Genomic DNA, 18,812 nt, shown 5'->3' on the forward strand with positions numbered 1-18,812 from the left:
CCACTGTTCTGATAAAAACAAAATATTGATACACACGCAAGCATGAGCTACAAAATACAAAATGTGTGTTTTGGTGATTCTCCATGCAAGTGAAATGCTATCACATCTGCATTTAAAACCGGTGTTACCGAGTCCAAGCTCGCTCTGCTCGCCGCACGACAAGCCAATGAATCGGAGACAGGTGTTGAGGCAAAGGAAGACAGACGACTTTATCCGGAAAGCCGGCAGACGGAGAAGATGGCAGACTAGTGTCTCTGATAAACCATCTTATCGGGGTTTGGATGCCAGTTTCTTTTATAGCACAGAGAGGGGAGGAGATGAGGAAGTAAAGTAAAAAGGCCATAAATTTTGCAAATATCACCGGAATGGCCAGCCTCGGGGAGGGGATGTGTTAATTTCTTCTTTCGTGTAGCCATCCACAGGTGGGCGGGGTCAGATTTTCTCCCTGTGAGCTGAACAGAGGCACTTTAGTTTAACATTCAGGCAGAGGGGCAGGGTTCCCTGAGGCAGGCCATTATATATGATTATAATAACAAAAGCAAAGGTCAAAGTCAAAGAAACAGATGAAACATGGAGTCCGATCTAGCTCTTTCCTGTTACACCGGCAGTGCATAACATGGGAAAATTCATGCTAATGGTTTAGCATTTTATTTTTTCTTTCCTTAAAACAGAAAATAAAAATCACCATGACAATTTGAGAGACGACAGAAGAGAGAAAAAGGTGTATATTTTAGTGCCCGCAAAGGCACTTTTTCCTGCTTTTGAAACCAGAGACCCTGCATTTTCCTTGTGCACTGGTGAAACCGTGCACCTCAGATTGGGACTTGAACCCACGAGGCTGGGACTCGAACCTGGCCAAAACCCACAGTCTTCCAACTGAGATCACACACCTGGTTTCAGGACTTAATGAAGCTCATGTTCTTGATGTCTCATCACAGACAGAATTCAGTGACAGACAAGTGATAGGTAAGAAGTGGATTTATTTAGAGAGAAACACACTGCACAGACAGAGTGTGGGCCATCGCAGAAGGTGAGAAAGGCACCAGGGTACGGGATTGTCAGTTTTTATAGGAGAGGGTAATTTCATAGGCTAATGAGTGGGAAGAGTAGTCCAGCTATTTTAGGAAGGGACGGGCATTTCCAGGAATTGGGCCACTGCCCACTTTTTGATCCTTATGGTCGGTCTTGGAACTGTCATGGGGCCTGTGGGTGTATCATTTAGCTTGCTGATATGAGCTTATACTGAGGCTCAAGGTCAAGTGGAAAAAATCGACTTGTCCGCCATCTTGGACCCATTTGGTTCTAATCAGTTTATGTCATGTCCTCGGGTTATGTCATTCTTTCAAAGGTTGTGCCCTGCCTCCTTCCCTCCTGTTTCACTATTATTCACATAAGTCATGGCACAAAATAAAGAATTATTGCTAGGAAACAAAGAAAAATTCAAATGACTTCTGACCACTAAGGGAAATGGTAGTGAAGAAAAAAATATTAGCAAATATTAGAAAGAAAATTGTTTCCTTTTTCTCACATTGAAAGACAGAGATTGAATGAGAATTTTGTGGAAATGTGTGTTCATCTCCTCACCCCACAGCAGTTTGGAAATGTTTGCAAAACACTGTCCACAAATATTATTTTGTTTGTTAGTTTTTGTTTTGACTTCTTTCCTCTAATGTTTTGGAGAAAGTTAGTAAAATTCTCCTCAAAGTCCTTTCCTTAATCAAGGTAATTCGCCCTTGATGACCTTGACCAATGTGGTCATCAAAGGATGCTTTGCCTGCTCATTCTCAGTGCTCCCACTGCTAGGTGAGCCACTGTTAAGTGCCTGCTGTATACCAGGCTCTGTTCTGGGCAAGCACTGGGGATACAGTGATGAATACAACAGGTACAGTCCCTGCTGTTTTATTTTAAAAAAGAAAAATCGAAATGGAGAGAGTGTGTCCACTTCTTGTAGTGTTGGTTGGTTCTGATGTTTTTGATAAAGCATATAAACTGTAATAAGAAACGCTTAGGGAAAAGAAGATTAATCATAAGGCAACTGTAGAAGAAAAAACAGAAACACTCCCTTGTTCAGGATTGCCATAACTCAAAACCGTGTGCATGGTGCTTTAAAGTGCTCTGAGTCTAGAGGATATATTTTAATTAGTTTTACAGAGTTTTATGAAGAATTTAGGGTTCATTTTCATTATGAAGGAACTGAGTCATGATTTTTGCACACTTAATAGGTTTTTAAATTAATAATAAGGTAACCATATCCCATGACGGTAGCATTATCTGTCATCTTCTTCAGTCTAGGATAGGTAGCAATCTCTACATTCATAATTCTTAAAAGTCAGTGTATAAAGTACGTCAAGTGTATTGAAAATTGTAAAGATAAACCTTGATATGTTAAGACTGGTTCTCTCTCATGGTGAATGGCTGGGTGATTTCATTTTCTTCCTTACCCCTGTTTACATTCTTCAACTTTTCTTCAATGAACACAATTGCTTTAATGTTAAGAGAAAAAAACAAGTGAAAAGATAACAAAACAATTTGTGTGTATACCATAGAGTCCATGTAAAAATGTGTGTGCAGGTGAGAAAGAGCATCTACTGGGGGGAGAGGAGGGGGCAAGAGGAATATGAATACATCTCTTTCTCATCTGGTCTTCTTTTTCCAAAATTCTTACTTCAGGTAGGAATGTCTTAAAGCTTCAAGTAAGAGAAAACCCAAAGAACTGGGCTTAAATCCCAAGGACATTGAGTCTTTAGTTATGGAGAAGTCTGTAGGTAGGCAGGCTCTTCAGCTCCAGATGATGCCATGAGGGCCCAGACTCTGTCTTCCCTCTGACCCCCTCCCCGTGTCAGCACGGATCTCGCCCTGTGCACCGCATCCCCACTCACAGGACAGCTTCCCGAGCAGGAAGCAAAAACAGAAGAAACAAAGGGCATCCTTTTCCTACACATCTGTCTATTCAAGGAAAGCAGCATTTCCCAGAATCTTCCAGAAGACTCTCTCTTACATGTCATTGGGCAGAATTAGATGCCCTACCATCATCCTAGGAAAAATTCTACAGACGAAGTAAAATAAGGCACTATGATTGGTTCATACCAGCCTTGTGCAGCGGAACTTTTTATGACGATGGGACTTAATCCACATCTGCCTGCTGGATGTTGGCCACTAACCGTGTGTGTCAATTAAACACTTCAAAGGTGGCCTATGGGATGAAAACCTGAATTTTTGATTCCGTTTACTTTTCATGAATTTAAATGACTCATGTGGCAACTTATTGGACAGTGTAGGTTTAGACAAATCACAACTCACCTCCTCTCGTATTGGTGTCACATTAGCAAAAAGCAGGAAAGGAAGGCATGGTCGTTGGATAGACACCAATAACACCATTGGTTTGTGTCTTAAATGGTACTTATTAACTTTTATTTTTAACAAAAACAACAAATAAGGCAATGCTTCAAGAACCCTGGGTTTGAGAATTCTGCACACTTCTACATTCCCAGAAACAAGAGCTGAACTAAGTCATGGCACAGCAGGAAAGACCTGGTGAAGGGCTGGCTTTTCCGTCCCAACTGCAGCTGAATATCAGGCCACCTGTTCCATGTTGATTGGTGAGAACCAACTTAATGTTCATTTTCCACATAAGAAGGTGGGTACGGTGGGATGTCAGAGGGCTGAAAATAACCATGGATTAGAGCATGTGAGCTGCATTTAACAATGGTTGTTTTAGCCACACCCACACATGTGTGAGGCTCTGACCCTGTAGTGGATGCTGGACTCATCTTCCTCTCTTGCCTCTCACCATAGCTCATCCCTTCTGAGGAGCATATGCGACCATTTCTAACAGCGACACTGACGAGTGGTGGGGAAGAACACTCCCATCTGGAAACCTGTAGGTCTAACAACTGGTTTTCATCACCACCACCTGAGTCTGAATCCCAGCGTGGGGAATCCAGGTTCAGTGAGAGCTGGAATTCCTCCTCCCCTCCAGAAGGCTGGGTTTCTGAAAGCGAGTATGAAGACAGAGTTTTGGATGTAAAAGGTTATCGAGGATCAAAACCTGCGAAAGGAAAGGGGAGAACGCAGGATGGGGCAGAGGAGAAAGTCTAATTGAGGTTGGGTCATGATAAAGCTTGAGCATCACGACGATGGGGACCTCCAGTCGCCACACATCAGGCAGAAACTGCTAGACTTGTAGTCTCTCTTTTTCACACAGTCACAAGGCACAGAGCAGGCTGGGAAGGGCATGAGGTCAGGCAAGGCTGCTTTCTGTGGCTGAGGCAGACCCTGCAGGAGCCCACAGCTAGGGACCCCCATGCTCACACCTCCACAGCTGCAAGCAAGTCCTGCCTCGAAGGGGGGTCTGAACAGCACATCTCCATATCTGCAACACGCAGCCAGGATAACTTCCTGTGGGAATCTTAACGGAGCAGAAACACTCAACAAGGACTTCCCTGGTGGTCCAGTGGTAAAGAATCCGCCTTCCAATGAAGGGGACTCGATCCCTGGTCGGGGAAATAAGATCCCACATGCCTTGGGGCAACTAAGCTCGCGTGCTTCAACTAGAGAGCTGGCGTGCCGCAAGCTACAGAGCCCACGCGCCCTGGAGCCCGCGTGGCACAACTAGAGAGAAGCTCACGCGCCACAACGAAGAGCCTGCGCTCTGATGTGTTTTTTTTTGTTGTTGCATTCATGTTCCAACTTGTAAATCTGCACCATTGAACGGATGAAATGCCCTATTGAATTAACTGCTTTTCTCCATTCTATTACTTCCAGGAGTTCTTCAAAAAAAATGTGACCCAATTTTTGAAGGTCTTTTTTAAAAATTTCAATGGTTTTCCCCTTGGCTGTTTTTATAGGCACATACCATGCACATAAAAATAGCTTTTTAAAAATTTTTGTTGTGAAAAAAAAATCTCATCAGTATGTATACTTTTTTGAAGACGCATTCAATCAGTAAGAATATTTGATGAATGCTCATTAGGAAGGAGAAATGTAGCCCTCAGCCTCATGCTGACTTCTGCCACGCAAAGCACTTTTACATTTTATTTATTTATTTTTTAACACCTTTACTGGAGTACAATTGCTTTACAGTGGTGTGTTAGTTTCTGCTGTATAACAAAGTGAATCAGCTATACGTATACATATATCCCCATATCCCCTCCCTCTTGCGTCTCCCTCCCACCCTCCCTATGCCACCCCTCTAGGTGGTCACAAAGCACTGAGCTGATCTCCCTGTGCTATGCGGCTGCTTCCCACTAGCTAGCTATTTGACATTTGGTAGCGTATATATGGCCATGCATTTTATTGCCTTTAATTCCTGCAACAGCTTATGAAGTGGGAAGAATAGGAAAGAACATCCTCGTCTCACACACTAGGCGTCTCCCTCAGAGCAGTTGAGTGACTGCCGAAAGACACCCTACCCCCAGATTACAAAGCAGCCTCTCATGCCCAATTCTCCCCATAAATCCAAGTCTGCAGAGTTGCATTTGTGGGACACATTTATCCATATTGCATTCTGTATCTGCTCGCCCTCGCCAGGAGATTTGGGTGCCCAGAGCTATGGTCATAAAGAAAGAAAAAGAGGTGAAGGGTGAGGTAAAACTAGTGAAGGGCGGTTTATTGAGTGCCCCATGCAGAATGTGATGGGACCTCTGTGTAGCTCACCTAACTGAATCTCCACCAAGACCAAGTAAACAAGCATTGCTATATCTATTTTACAGATGGAGAAATCAGAACTTAGAAAATTTCGTATATGTTGCTAAGAGCAATCAGCTCTCAGAAGTGGTGGAACCGGCCATTCTAGTCTGTGGTATCTGATGTCAGACTCCTGCCATCCTCCTGGGCTCACTCTTCTTCTTCTCCAGCTCCCACAACACCCCTCCCCCACCAATGCTTCTTTTCTCCTTGAAAGAATTCATGCTACTATGGCAAAGAATTCTAGTATTCTGCAACTACCTTATTTTTTGATTAATAAAAACAGTTATAGGAGAAAAATTAGAGACATTGTCTTGGATGCACTAGACTTAAAGTTAGCAATTTCCCCCAAATGTTACATTTCAGAAGAAAAGCAGCTTTCCAAATGGGTTCCAGTTGTAACTAAGAGTCATCCAGAGTTTTGCCCTGAACTTTGAACTCTCTCAGACCATTTCACCCTTTTAAAACTCTGCTCATTGATTCTCTACGATGATCTGGGTCATCATCACAGGGGTAGGACTTTAGGGTGGGTGTGCTTTTACATGTCTGACCCAGTTCATCTTCAAATCTGCTCCAGTCACCAGCGGGCAACTTGTTGATCTTCATGCACAGACGATATAGATCTGGATGATATAGGTGATATAGATCTGGAAGACTTTATTACACTCACTGTAAAGAGCTAGGTCACCAATGTTTTGAGGACTGAACAGTCTGGGTTTTCTCCGTGTTAAAAGTTAGTTCAGCCATTGCAGAAACTCAATTACTCTTTGCTCCAAATGAAAAAAAAAGAAAAAAGAAAAATGAGAATCAGCCTTTGGCCTCCTACAATTTTTATTTTATATGGGCAGTATTAATACGGATTAAAAGGAAAAAATATTTACGTGTGCCTTCTGTGTCGCAGGAAACATTCTAGATAATTTTAACGATGACTTTAACCCTTATAATAACCTTGTGTAGTGGATTAATCTCATTTTCCTAGTGAGAAGCAAAAGCACAAATAGACTTTGGGGGGCCCAGGCTAAGGTGGAGGCAAGAAGCATGGACTCTGCAGCCAGACTGGATTCATCCCCAGCTCCCACCCACTAGCTATGAGACCATGGACATGTTACTTAATCTCTCTCAGCCTCAGTTTTCTCACCTGTAAAATGGGAATAGTACCTACTTCACAGGGTTACTATAAGGAGCCAGAATTTGAACTTATGTGAGCCTGACTTTATGTAAAATTTTTCCTGAACTAAAAGAGAGAAAGAGAGAGAGAAAAACAATAATACACAACTTATAAATGTAGAGTTATGACCTTGAGATAGGCAAAGATTTCTCAACAGGACACAAATTGCTGTAGGCACAAAGGAAAAAGTGTATAAATTGGACTACATTAAAATTAAAACTTCTGGGGACTTCCCTGGTGGTCCAGTGGCTAAGACTCCATGCTGCCACAGCAGGGGGCACCGGTTTGATCCCAGGTCAGGGAACTAAGATCCCACATGCTGTGTGGCACAGCCAAAAAATAAAATGTAAATTAAAAAAAATTTTTTTTTAATTAAAACTTCTGTTTATTGAAGAACATCACTATGCAAATGAAATGGCAAGCCACAAAGTGAGAGAAGTTATTACGGTGCATTTATCTGACAAAGGATTTGCCATAATATATAAAGAATGCCTTCAAAACAATAGGGAAAAGTGAGACAACCCAGTAGGAAGATGGTCAGGAGACTCAAATTGACACTTCACAAAACAGGACACCCAGATGACCAATAAGCACACAAAAAGATATATATATATATACACATATATATATATAACCAAATCACTTTGCTGTACACCTGAAACTAACACAATATTGTAAATCAACTCTACTTCAATTAAAAAATAATAATAACAATAATAGTAGTGGTCACTAACGCTTTGATTATTTATCATATGCCAGACATATGTAAGTATCTTACATATGAAAAACCCACAAATTAGGAGTGGAGGGAAAGAGAGTTAACAAATCTGATGGCTCCTTATGGGACAGGCACTGTGCTAGGTACTCAGGGCCCTCTCATTGTGAGAGTCAAGACATACTGATTGAAGCCCTAGTGTTACCATTAATTTACTGTTTCATCTTGGTTGTGTCCCGGGGGCCCTCTTGATCACTATCTATTTTTAAAAATCTCAGGGGTTCTCGTTACACTCTTTTCAGCTCCTTTGCAATTCTATTTATCATTATATCTCTGGAGCTTGCCTATTCATAAGCCATAAATAAATATGAGCTAAATTAGTGAATAAACTCTTCATAGCCTGCACTCTGTCAGTTACTCAGAGAATCTGGTTCCCATCACCTTAGAAATAAAACATCTAGGTTTTTTGGGTGTGTGTTGTAAACATTTATATTTAGACAAGCACTTCATTATTTCATTCATGGTAAAATTTAAGGAAATAAAGTTATAGCATCCTTGTGAATAAGCTTTGTCGTAAAATCTCAATAATTTTGAATATTCTGATGTCTCCTTTTGATCTTAGTCTCCCCTCCCCATGATAACATCTACAGTCTGTTGAGAAACTCTAAATCAGATGACCCCTGGGTATGGTGACCACAAATCTCAGAATTTCTGGAGTGGGATCAATTCCCAATATACCCTCTTGTCTTTTTCTGGGCAGATATATTCACAAATCATAAACACAACATTCTTTGGAAGACTGGTTCCCAATTTTTGATTCAGAAAATATGGTCACCAGATTCTCAAAACTTCCTGAAGCTTTTCTTAGGAATTGTTCAGGGGAACTTTGGGTGCGTGGAGAACAGTTTGCCTGAAAATAAATCTAAGTGTCCCAGTACCTATTTCCATGTGTCAACAGCCCGTTCTCCTAAACCTGAGCGGGTCTCCGCACCTCCTGGCTGGCCCTTCCCACCTTCCACCTGGTCCCCCTCCTGATCTGTCTGGCCCTCATCGCCTGCCTCGCTCCGAGGAGATGGCCCTTCCTACCCCTGCAGCACTGCTAACCAAGAGTGCTGTCTGACTTCACGTGGTTTGCGCCCCTTTCACAGAACTTGTGGGAAAAAGGTTTATGCTAAGGCTGTCTTAGGTTACGTGCCCCCCGAAGCAGACCCTAAGACAAGAGGCTTTTTTAGGGAGGTGATTCCCTAAAAAAGGGAAGAGGGGGTCAGAGAGCTGATACAGGAAAGAGATGGAAGGTGATAGATGGGGTTTGGAAAGGAACACAGGGGAGGGCAGCTGGGGTTCAATCTCAGGGCAGCTTCCGGGAGACCTTCTAGAACCTGTATGTCCCACCGAGGGGCGAGGAAGCCGGGGCTCTGATGCACCAATTCGCATCTGAGGTCTGTTTTGAGTCACTCCTGGGGGCTTTGCCAAGCCCACAAAGCCAGCCTGCACCCCACAAGTCTCCAGAAAGCCCTGAGACAATGAGCCATGGGTCTTTTCCGTAAGAAGCCCAGGGAGTGTGTGAACAGGAGGCCAATAGCCTCTGCCACCAAGACCAGAGATGTCTGAGAGCCGGGTGTGATGAACGTGTGTCCGGACCAAGTCCCGGCCTGGAGAGTTACGAGGTCTAAGTTCATCCAGGTCCATCTCCGCTGGTTCAGCCCTCTGGCCCACCTAGCTGCTCCTCACAACCTCTTTCCTCTGCTGGAGAAAACTGCTCCCCGTCCTGAGTCCTGAGCTGTGAGCGGATCCTTAAGCTAATAAGCAAGCGCTTAGGACACAGGGCACATAAGCCATGGATTTCCGTTGTGGCTGGACCACATTTTGCTTCCATAGTAGAGGCGGTAGAGGAGGTCCCCACAACTGCACATCACATGCTGGACAATTGCTTTGTAACGTTGATTGGATGTGACAATGTACTAGGTGTGGTCCTAGCCTGAGGGACTTCGAATCTAAATAAACCTCTAACGGTCTTTGATGTACGGTATTTTCCTTCCCTTTCATTCGGTGCTTCTCGGTGGCAGGTGCTGACATGTTTATTATTCACACATAGGTCTCCAGGATACCATCTCACCAAACACTTCAAATTTATGCAGGAACTTCTTTCCAAGCAGGCCAAAGCTTCTAAATAAACCATCGCTATTATCACACGACTTGAAACGGATTTGAAATGCGAGGAAATCGCCACGTGAAGGAAAAGGGGGAAAACAGGTTTTCCTCATCTCACATCTAGAAAAACCAAGGCACACCAAGGGATGCTGCTTTCATAACGGCTCTTGGCTGTGTGGGAGCAGGAGAACGAGTCTGCATATCTGTAAAGGAGGCAAAATAATGAGTGAGATGCTCCCCCGACCCCAAAGGCCTGATACGGGGCCAGGACACAGTAACTGCAGGTCATAGGCATAATGCTGTAGGGATGCCATAGTCTTAACACATAACTTCTCCTTCACGTGAGTCACCCTAGCATCTGGGTAAAGCAGGACAGACTTGAATGCAAGCACCAGCCCCAGCATCGACCACGTTGGGAACCACAGAATTTCCCTGAGCCTCGTATTTCCCCTCGGAGAAGGTGTTTCACCAGCATCACCTTCCCCAGAGCCCAGGTGAGAGGCTTGGAGAAGACTCACCTTTTGTGCAGGTGGGGTTCCAGTTTTCATCCATCACTCCCTCCCTCTGCCAAGGGACTTGGTGGCCAGAGCATGTTCCTCGTCCCATCCAGGATGGGATCGGCCACGTAACTAGATTTGGCCACTGGGCTACTGGAAGAAGTGATACACACCGAGGCCGTAAGGTGCGGCGTGGTTTGCTTTGGCCTCTTGTGGGATTTACTTAAGTAGAGAGAAGACCCGGCTGTTAACATCGTCCAGTGCCATCTAGAACACGTTAGAGTTAACCATAGGGTTATAAAATCAGTAATAGTTCACAAGTATTAAGCTCTTACTGTTAGCCCGGGCGCTGCTCTCAGCCTTTTACAACATTTAAGTCACACAATTAACTCCCAACACCCCCATGAGCCAGAGCTATTATTATCCATGTTTTCTATACAGCCACAAAGGCCCATGGAGGACAGCTCACTTGCCCAAGGTCTTCCAGAAGCTTACGGTTTAAACTCATGTGATCTGACTCCGGGGCCAACCTGTTCACCACTGCACGTCACACAGAACCGAGAAGCGGAGCACAGGAAGGACAGAGAACTCTCCAGAGCACAGACCCGTCTAGATGTCATGAGCCATCATGATGGAGACCTCCGGGTATGGAGTGAAACCAGCTCTGTGCCCAAATCCCGACTTAACTTTCACTGGCTGTGTGGTCCTGGGCAGACGAACTGCTAAATATCTGGAGGCCTCGGTTTCCTCATCTGTAAAATGGGATAATATCAGTCATTCACTGCTAGAGCGTTTATGTAGATGAAAGATTGATGCTGAGTCATGTTAGTTACTGTCTTCCCGGCAGCCAGGCCCGAAGCAGCACCAAGCAGGTGACCCCTGGGGAGCCCTGAGCATGTCTTTTGAAGAGTGGAGGGGGCAGGACAAGTGGCAGAAGCCCTGATGACAAACTTTTCCCACCTCTGTGCTTGGTCCTGGAGCAGCTCTGACGAGGACAGAGTAGTTCTTTGTCCTGTTGCTGTAAAAGCTGATTCTGTTGGATTTTGGTTTATGCTTTTAGATCAGCAACCAAAGCTTTGGGCCCCTGACGTCACTCCTCTCTACTAACCCACGAGTTCAGAGAAGTCAAGTGTGCCAGGCAGAGGCACGGGGCCAAGGACACGTCAGCGCGGCTGCCAGCGGCAGAATGGGTGGCCTCGGCTCTGAGGCCAGCTGCTGCCTGACTACATCGAGCCTGTTTGGTTTTCCAAAGGGTAAAAATATCATTTATTTTAGCACCAACTTCCAAACTGGCACACCCACCCTTCTCTCCGTCTTCTAAGCCATCACCTTATCTTTGCTGGAGAGAAAATGTCTGCATCCATCCTTTTAACAGACTGTTTATTATAAGAATGAATTTGTTCTAGTGCTCAGGGCACTTAACAGCTTTAAACACGGACTTGGTGGGAGTCTCTGCTCTGACGCTTGTGTATCTGAAAGTCTCCCGGATGACTGAGGGGCCTGAAGAGACTCTTTCCAATGCACAAAAGGAATATGCAATCCTGTGTTCAGATTTGCAGCGGCTGGTCAATTAGGCCATCACCGCAGGGCCAACCTTGAAATATTGTACCTCACTCTGGTGCCCTTCCTGAGGTCACCAGCTAGGGGTGACATAGGAAAGCAGGGCAGAGTCTATAAATTATTATTAACTCTTTGATTTTACCATGAGTTTCTAAGACAACAAAGTAGAAGCTCAAAATCCAGAACGAGGGCCTTGGCTTGCCTGCCCGAGTGCTAACCCTTCAGCCCCAGTTCATCAAGAAGCCTATAAAAAACCTCCATGAACACACTTCAAGCTCTGCCTGACTCCTCTAATGAACGCAGAAACGTCCACCGCGAAGGATGATTTACGGGGGAAGGAATGCCAGTAACCGTCCTTTCGTCTTTTCCGTAATAAGGCCTCAGGGCTGACAACTTTATAAAGCACAGTTGGGGCACCAGCAAGGCAGACCACTTCTGAGGGAGTTGCCTCTAGATTATTCAGTGCATCCGCTGAGATTTCATTTGCAAAAATGCCCCGACAAAGGCCAGGGATGTGTATAACGTCGTACAGCTCCTGCTTCTTCATATGCCATTTTTTAGAATCAATGAAGCAAATTTTATTGAGTGGGGTCTGATGACCCACACGTTTTTTAAATGAGGAGATCTTTTTTTAAAAAAATGAAAAAGAAAGGAAAAAACACACAAACTAACTTCAGATGGTGAGTTTGACCTCTCCTGGTCTGAGACTGAAAAAAAAAAGAGCTTAATTTTTTTTTTCATCTAAAGTTTAATAAAAATCATGTTTCCATTATTTCTGTGACTGTGCAAAGTCTCAATGCTCATTTCTCAATTTTGGAAAGAAATCAGCCCCAAGGCTATAAACTAACAGTTGTCATCACTATAAATAAAATATTAAACAGCCTGCACTTTCTTTACATTATGATGAAAATTGCAACCTGCTTTGAAATTGCAGAGTGAAATCATTCTTGCAGCAAACAGAATCCACACCTTAGGACTAACAAATCTCTAGGTCTCGAGCCTGAAATTCTACACGCGCTGCCTTTGGTTTTCATTTCTAGCACTAAAAGGAGAAAAGTTGAGGGGGAAACTCTTCTCTCCGACAGCTGTGACAAAGGAAAATGATATAAAATTGGCACTGATGTGTCCGATAAAATGGTTCACCTGATGAGTTAACAACGAGAAATCTGACTTTGGTCACTGAGACAACCTCAGTGTTCCTTGGGTTAATAAGCTTCTTAGAAAGCTTCTCTTTCTCCCCAGTGACCCTTGCCTTGCCCACTCCTGGCTCCCCCAAAGTGCCTCGGCTTCCAATATCTCCATCCTGTCTCCCAGTTCATTCACACCTCAAAGAGCCCTGCATCCTCACCATGAATCCCCTCCATCTTCTAAACAGGCAGCTCCACCCCAGGTGGGGCAGGAGGCAATCAATCATGGGACAGGCAGAAAAGACGAGAACTTCTATTTATATTTGTTTTCTCCATCTGAGTAAGAAACCAGGCTTTGGTTCTATTTGTGATGCAGATGAGAGCTGTGGCATTAGTGGTCGGCATGGTTGGTAGTCACGTGTCACCTCCATTCCTCGCAGGATCCCAAGGGCAGAGGCGGAAGGTGGTATCCTCACTCATGGGCTGGTTTTCTGGGTCTTGTGACATTGCAGTTCACATGTGCCCAATTTAGTGGATTTATGGATTATATTATCTGGTTTTAACTACGCTAACCCTTGAAAAATGGCTAGATGGCTTAAAAAAAAATTCCTGAGAAGTACCCATGGATCAAAGTTAATACTAGTAATGAAAGCACAGCCAAGAGCCAGATGAAGGCCGCACTGGCATCCCCCTCTTCTTCCCCACGTGCCTCCTCTCGGCAAACACAAGGTAAAATCGATGACCCAGGACAAGCCACCAGCCAGCCGTGTTTAATTACAGAAAGATCGCCTCCCACCCAACAGAGGGTGTCCCTCCCCCAGGCATCCCCCGCCGAAATCACATGTGGATGTTGAACCATCACGATCTGCAAGACTTTTTAAAATTTTTATTTTCTTTCCTCATCTTTTTTTAATTCCTATTTTTCTGTGCATTTAATGTGCATAGAAGCTTAAAGCAGCAGAACTTATGTCTGATAAATAAAACATGCTGGAGAGCCTGCTCCAAATTGGTTTACAGATAGGGGTGTATATTTAAAAACTAAAATAAAATGAGAATGAAACCAAACATGTAGTTTTCACATGTCTTTTTGGGGGTTTCCCCAGAAGCAGTAAAGACAAGGATTCACAGGTAACTGTTTATTTGCAAGTCCCAGGATGTTTTGGCAGCGAGGGACACAGAGAAACAAGGAAGAAGGCAGTCACATCCCGGTTCGTCATCAGACAAGTTATCCTGAGGGTAACAGGAGCTTGACCTCACTGGGGAATTCTGAGAGTCACTGTAGATGCAGCTCGGTGTCACCCCATTCAAGATGAGAGGGCAGGGAGCTGGGGTATTTATACACCAGCTCCTGTCAGTCACTAACGGAAGGCTGCTCCCAGGGACACACTAATTTCCTGGTCCTTCTGGCCTGTGCAGGAGAGCAAAGCAAGCTCTGAGGGCAGGAGAAACTTTTAGATAAAGAAACGCAGGTGATGGCCTTTGGGAGTCAGGTCAGCATGCGCTGAAAGGTACAGGTCATGGGATATGGGTGGAGCTGGACCACCTCTAGGAGAGGAACTTTAACAGCAAGCATGTTGTTTCTGCTCACATCACTATATCCAGTACTTATGAGTACTTTTCTCACCCAGTCCTACAGGCTTGACATACCCCTGTTGTCTCTCCAAACACAATGCAAGCTCCTTTAAGGCAGACCCCTCACATGTGGTTTTTTCCCTCGGTACCTGGCGCAGGGACCAGTACGCTGAGTGCAGCCATGCATTTGGGGAATGTTTGTTGAGAACCTACCGTTTGCCAGGCAATCCTCTAGGTCCTGGGAATCAAGCTGTATTAACAATACAGATTCATCTCTTGTGGAAGTTACACTTTGTTCATAAATGCTTGGATACTTTATCCATCTCTGTTGGCCCTTGAACAGTTAGATTTTGTTGCATAACAAACAACCTCAAATTCTTAGCAGCACGCAACCACAAGAATTTATTTTGCTCATGATTTTGTGGGTTTTGTGGGGCAGCTCTGAAGCAGTTGGGTCAGCTCCACTCCATCAGTCTCTGGTCTTCCAGCCGCCCTCCCCTCCCCACCCAGGACCAGAAGGCCAGCAGGGCATGTCCCTCTCATGAGACGGCAGAGGTTCAGTAACAACAACGGAAATATGTGAGGCTTCTTAAGGCCTAAGCTCAGAGCTGGGACGTTGTCACTGCCACCCTGGTATCATTGGCCAAAGCAAAATCATAAGGCCACACCCAGTGTCAAGGGGGAAGGAATAGACGTGAGGGGACTGCAAGTCCCTTGACAAAGGATATAGATGGAGGGGAGGGGTAAAAAGTCAAGGCACTAGTGTTCCTATTTACAGTTTGAAAATAAATAAGCAGAAACATATCTTCAATATATCATTGTTATTATTATTATATTGTTATTATTATTATTATTTCTGTGCCCCTCAGAGCTAGTGCAATGCACCTCCATTGAAGTTCTGCCTCTCCTTCATTCCGTGTGTTTCCAGGTGAGTGATTACTTTTCCTCTAGGCAGCAGGTGGGTGTCTGGCTTGGCATATCCAGTCCAAGCACATCTCCCAAGACACAGTGATTAGTCCAGGGATGAATGCGTGACCCTAAAGAGATCAGGCAGAAGCCTTCCTCAGGGACGCTGGTTGGGAATCTACCTGTCCTGAGGTTGAAGGGTACCAAGCCACGTTACACTGGAGCTGCTGGGGCCATCTTTCCCACCAAAGCTGGGGAGCGGAGACAACACAGGAGAGTGAAGAGGGCCAGCGTCCTGCTGTCAGTTCGAGACCCCATATCCTCCATGCCTGTGTTGTCCAAATTCCTTGATGGCCCAAGAGTGAGAGCATTCCCAAGGTTGGTTCTTCAGCTGCCTGTGTTAAAATAATAACAAGATTATTGGCAGTGCTAAGTAGATTAACCCACTCCTCGCCTAAACCCACACTGCATCTCCTTCTCTCTTACATCACACGTAACTGTCTCTGTGTCTAAAATATTTATACCCAGACATGTCAATTATACCTTAAGAAAGTACTTTTTGAAATATCAATTTGCCTCTGCAAGTCAAACCTGCAAGAACTGTAGTATTATCTGTTTTTGCAAATGAAAAAACAGAGATTCAGAAAGTCAAGCCCCCTGGCACTGGCATGTGCGTGCACACACACACACACACACACACACACACACACACACACACGCACACAGAAAAGGGGCTCTGAAACAGCCAGTTGTTTGGGTTACCTTGGGCAAATCCATCTGTTTTTCTGGGCCTTGACTTCTCCATCCATAACATAAGGGGCAAGTTATGAATCTGTAATCAGAAGATGAGAGTTTTTAATGAGTAAATTTCAAATGATTTCTTCATTGAAGATCTTATTTTTAATCTCTGGGGTTTGTCAGGAAAGTTCACCTATAAAAAAGTGTGCTTCTCTCCAGCCAGACTAAGGGGGTGGAGAATAGGTCCTGTTCACATGATTCATGAAAAGACCACAGACAATGACAGCGTTCCAGCCTGGAGACGCCCCTTCCACTGCCCTCTGACAGCTTGCTACAGAGATGCCTGTACACAGGATGAATCTCAAGCAAAAGGCATATTATACCCTCACATCGTAAATTTTACAAAACTGCTTCATGAAAAATAACTTCAGGTCCAGGAACTCTGCAAGAAAAATGTCCAACCTGTCTTCAATTTAGGAACTTTGAAAAGTTTGCATACCAGCAGGTCGAGACACGGTCCTACACCTCAGAGCTTCAGTGTACTGAACTTGGCCAGAAAATGGAATGCCCGCTTTCTGGCAAACCACGCGATATTCATAGGTGCGAGCTCTTAACTGGACTTTGTCAAGTTGCCATAAACATATGGGTCCAGTTCCTCCAGTTCTCTAATAAATAATAAGTAGTTCAACTTATTAGATGAGTGTTAATATTCCACATTCAGAAAACCAAGAATTTAAAGAGCAATAAGCACTTTGTAGGAAACTAATCCAAAACCCATCAGTCTGAAATCGGCCGGGGCCAGTTAAGGAGAATGTATGGCTCTTAGTCTATTTATATTGTATTGTTTTGATTTACATTCAGAAAGTCAAGCCTTGTGTTTCCATTAGTGTCTTGAATATATAGTAAGTCATTTGTCTTGGCTTGGGTTCCTTTCCAGAGCACACCCTGGGGCAAGGCCTGGATGGGGGTACTTGCTTTAGGAAGTGATCCCGGATGGCGAGGCGAGGAAGGGAGCAGTCCAGGGTGCAAAAATGAGCCATTTACCTTCTTGGGCAACTGGGGTGTAGTCCCAACACGGACACCCAGAACCGCCGCCTGAGCAGGCCAGACAGTCCTGTGCCATCAGCGCCCACCTCAGTGGTTGGGGAGGGCGCCCTGGTGCCTTAACTGATCAACACTCAACCTGCCCAGTTTGAGGCCCAAGTGGGCTCCCCATTTGGTCTGCAGACATTTCAGGAGATGAGATGAGGGAATCCATTCTGTAGGCACTCTTCAGAGTGGGCTGAGGAGATGGAAGGAGCCAACAGCATCAACTTCATCCTAAAAATTATGTTTACTTATGTTTATTGGCTTGACTTGATCTATATTTTTTAGATGTCGATTTCTACTAAATTTTCTGGTCTTCTTTTTCTCTTTGTCACATCTTGTCACTGTGTCACACCCAGCCTGCACTCCCCAACTCCATCCACACAGACTGCAAACACCACCCCGGCCCCAGCCAGGTCCACAGTATGCACCCCAGGGATGCAACCTCCCAGAAGGAAAGACCCCCCAGGAGGCCTGACAGCAAGTAGGGACCACTGAGCAGGGACTTGCCGGACCCTGGACCCAGAGCAGGTCTACAATAGGGCATCAGCTCTGAGCAGGCCAGGCAGGGGCTTTTGGCCCTCAGACCCCCCCAGCTGAGGGGAGGGGAGCAGCTGGAGGAGGCCAGGGTGGGGTTTCTAAAGCTCAGAACACAGGCAGGGCCCTCCGGCCCTGGTCTAAGTGCAGCCACATCCCTGCTACAAGAACACATGTGTTGCTTCTCTGTCTCCCTGTTAACACTGGGACTGTGAGGGCAAGATTGAGCTCACAGGTACAGTCCAAGGACCCAGCCACTGGCCTATTTCACTCTTATTAAATGACTAGAGTTGACTAAGTGTCAGGTGAATTATTGCTCTTGTGTTAGCTCAGCAGGTCCACCTGACAAGGTGAAGGTGAACATTATCAGCCATAGTTTCCTGATTGTCTTAATCCACTAGGGAAGCTACAGCAAAATACCAGCGACTGGGTGGCTTAGAAACAACAGAAACGTGTGTCTCTTTGTTCTGGAGCCTGGAAGTCCAAGATCAGGGTATCAGCATGGTTGGCGGGGGCCTTCCATGTTGCAGACTTCTTTTATCTTCACATGGTGGAAAGGATGAGCTAGCTCTCTGGGACCTCATTTATAAGGACACTAATCCCATTCCTGAGGGCTCCACCCTCATGACCTAATCACCTCCCAAAGGCCTACCTCCTGACACCATCATCTTGGACATTAGGTTGCAACATATGAATTTTGGAGGGACACAAGCATTCAGGTCATAGCACTGATGAAGAGACTGAGGTTCAGAGAAGCCCAGTTTATGGAATAAATGGTGATACTCAGAAATCCACGTTCCTTCCACTAGAGCCCACATAACACACTACACAGAACCAAAATCAATGATTAGATGACTTCACTTATAAAGAGCTGTGTTTGTTTCATTTTACAATAAAAAGGGACTGAGTTCTAATTTGCTCTCATCACTAAAACCTTTTTAACTTATTTTTGGAGGTCCTGAAGGTAACAAAAATTAGGCTGAGTGTTGCTGGTTTCTGGCCTCATTTGCCAGCATCCACACCACTCCCTTTCCTGGCAGCCTTGGCAGGAGGGCGGGCACCTGGCCACC

This window comes from Balaenoptera borealis, assembly GCF_965194805.1.
Source record: "Balaenoptera borealis genome assembly, chromosome: 16".
Lineage (NCBI taxonomy): Eukaryota > Metazoa > Chordata > Mammalia > Artiodactyla > Balaenopteridae > Balaenoptera > Balaenoptera borealis.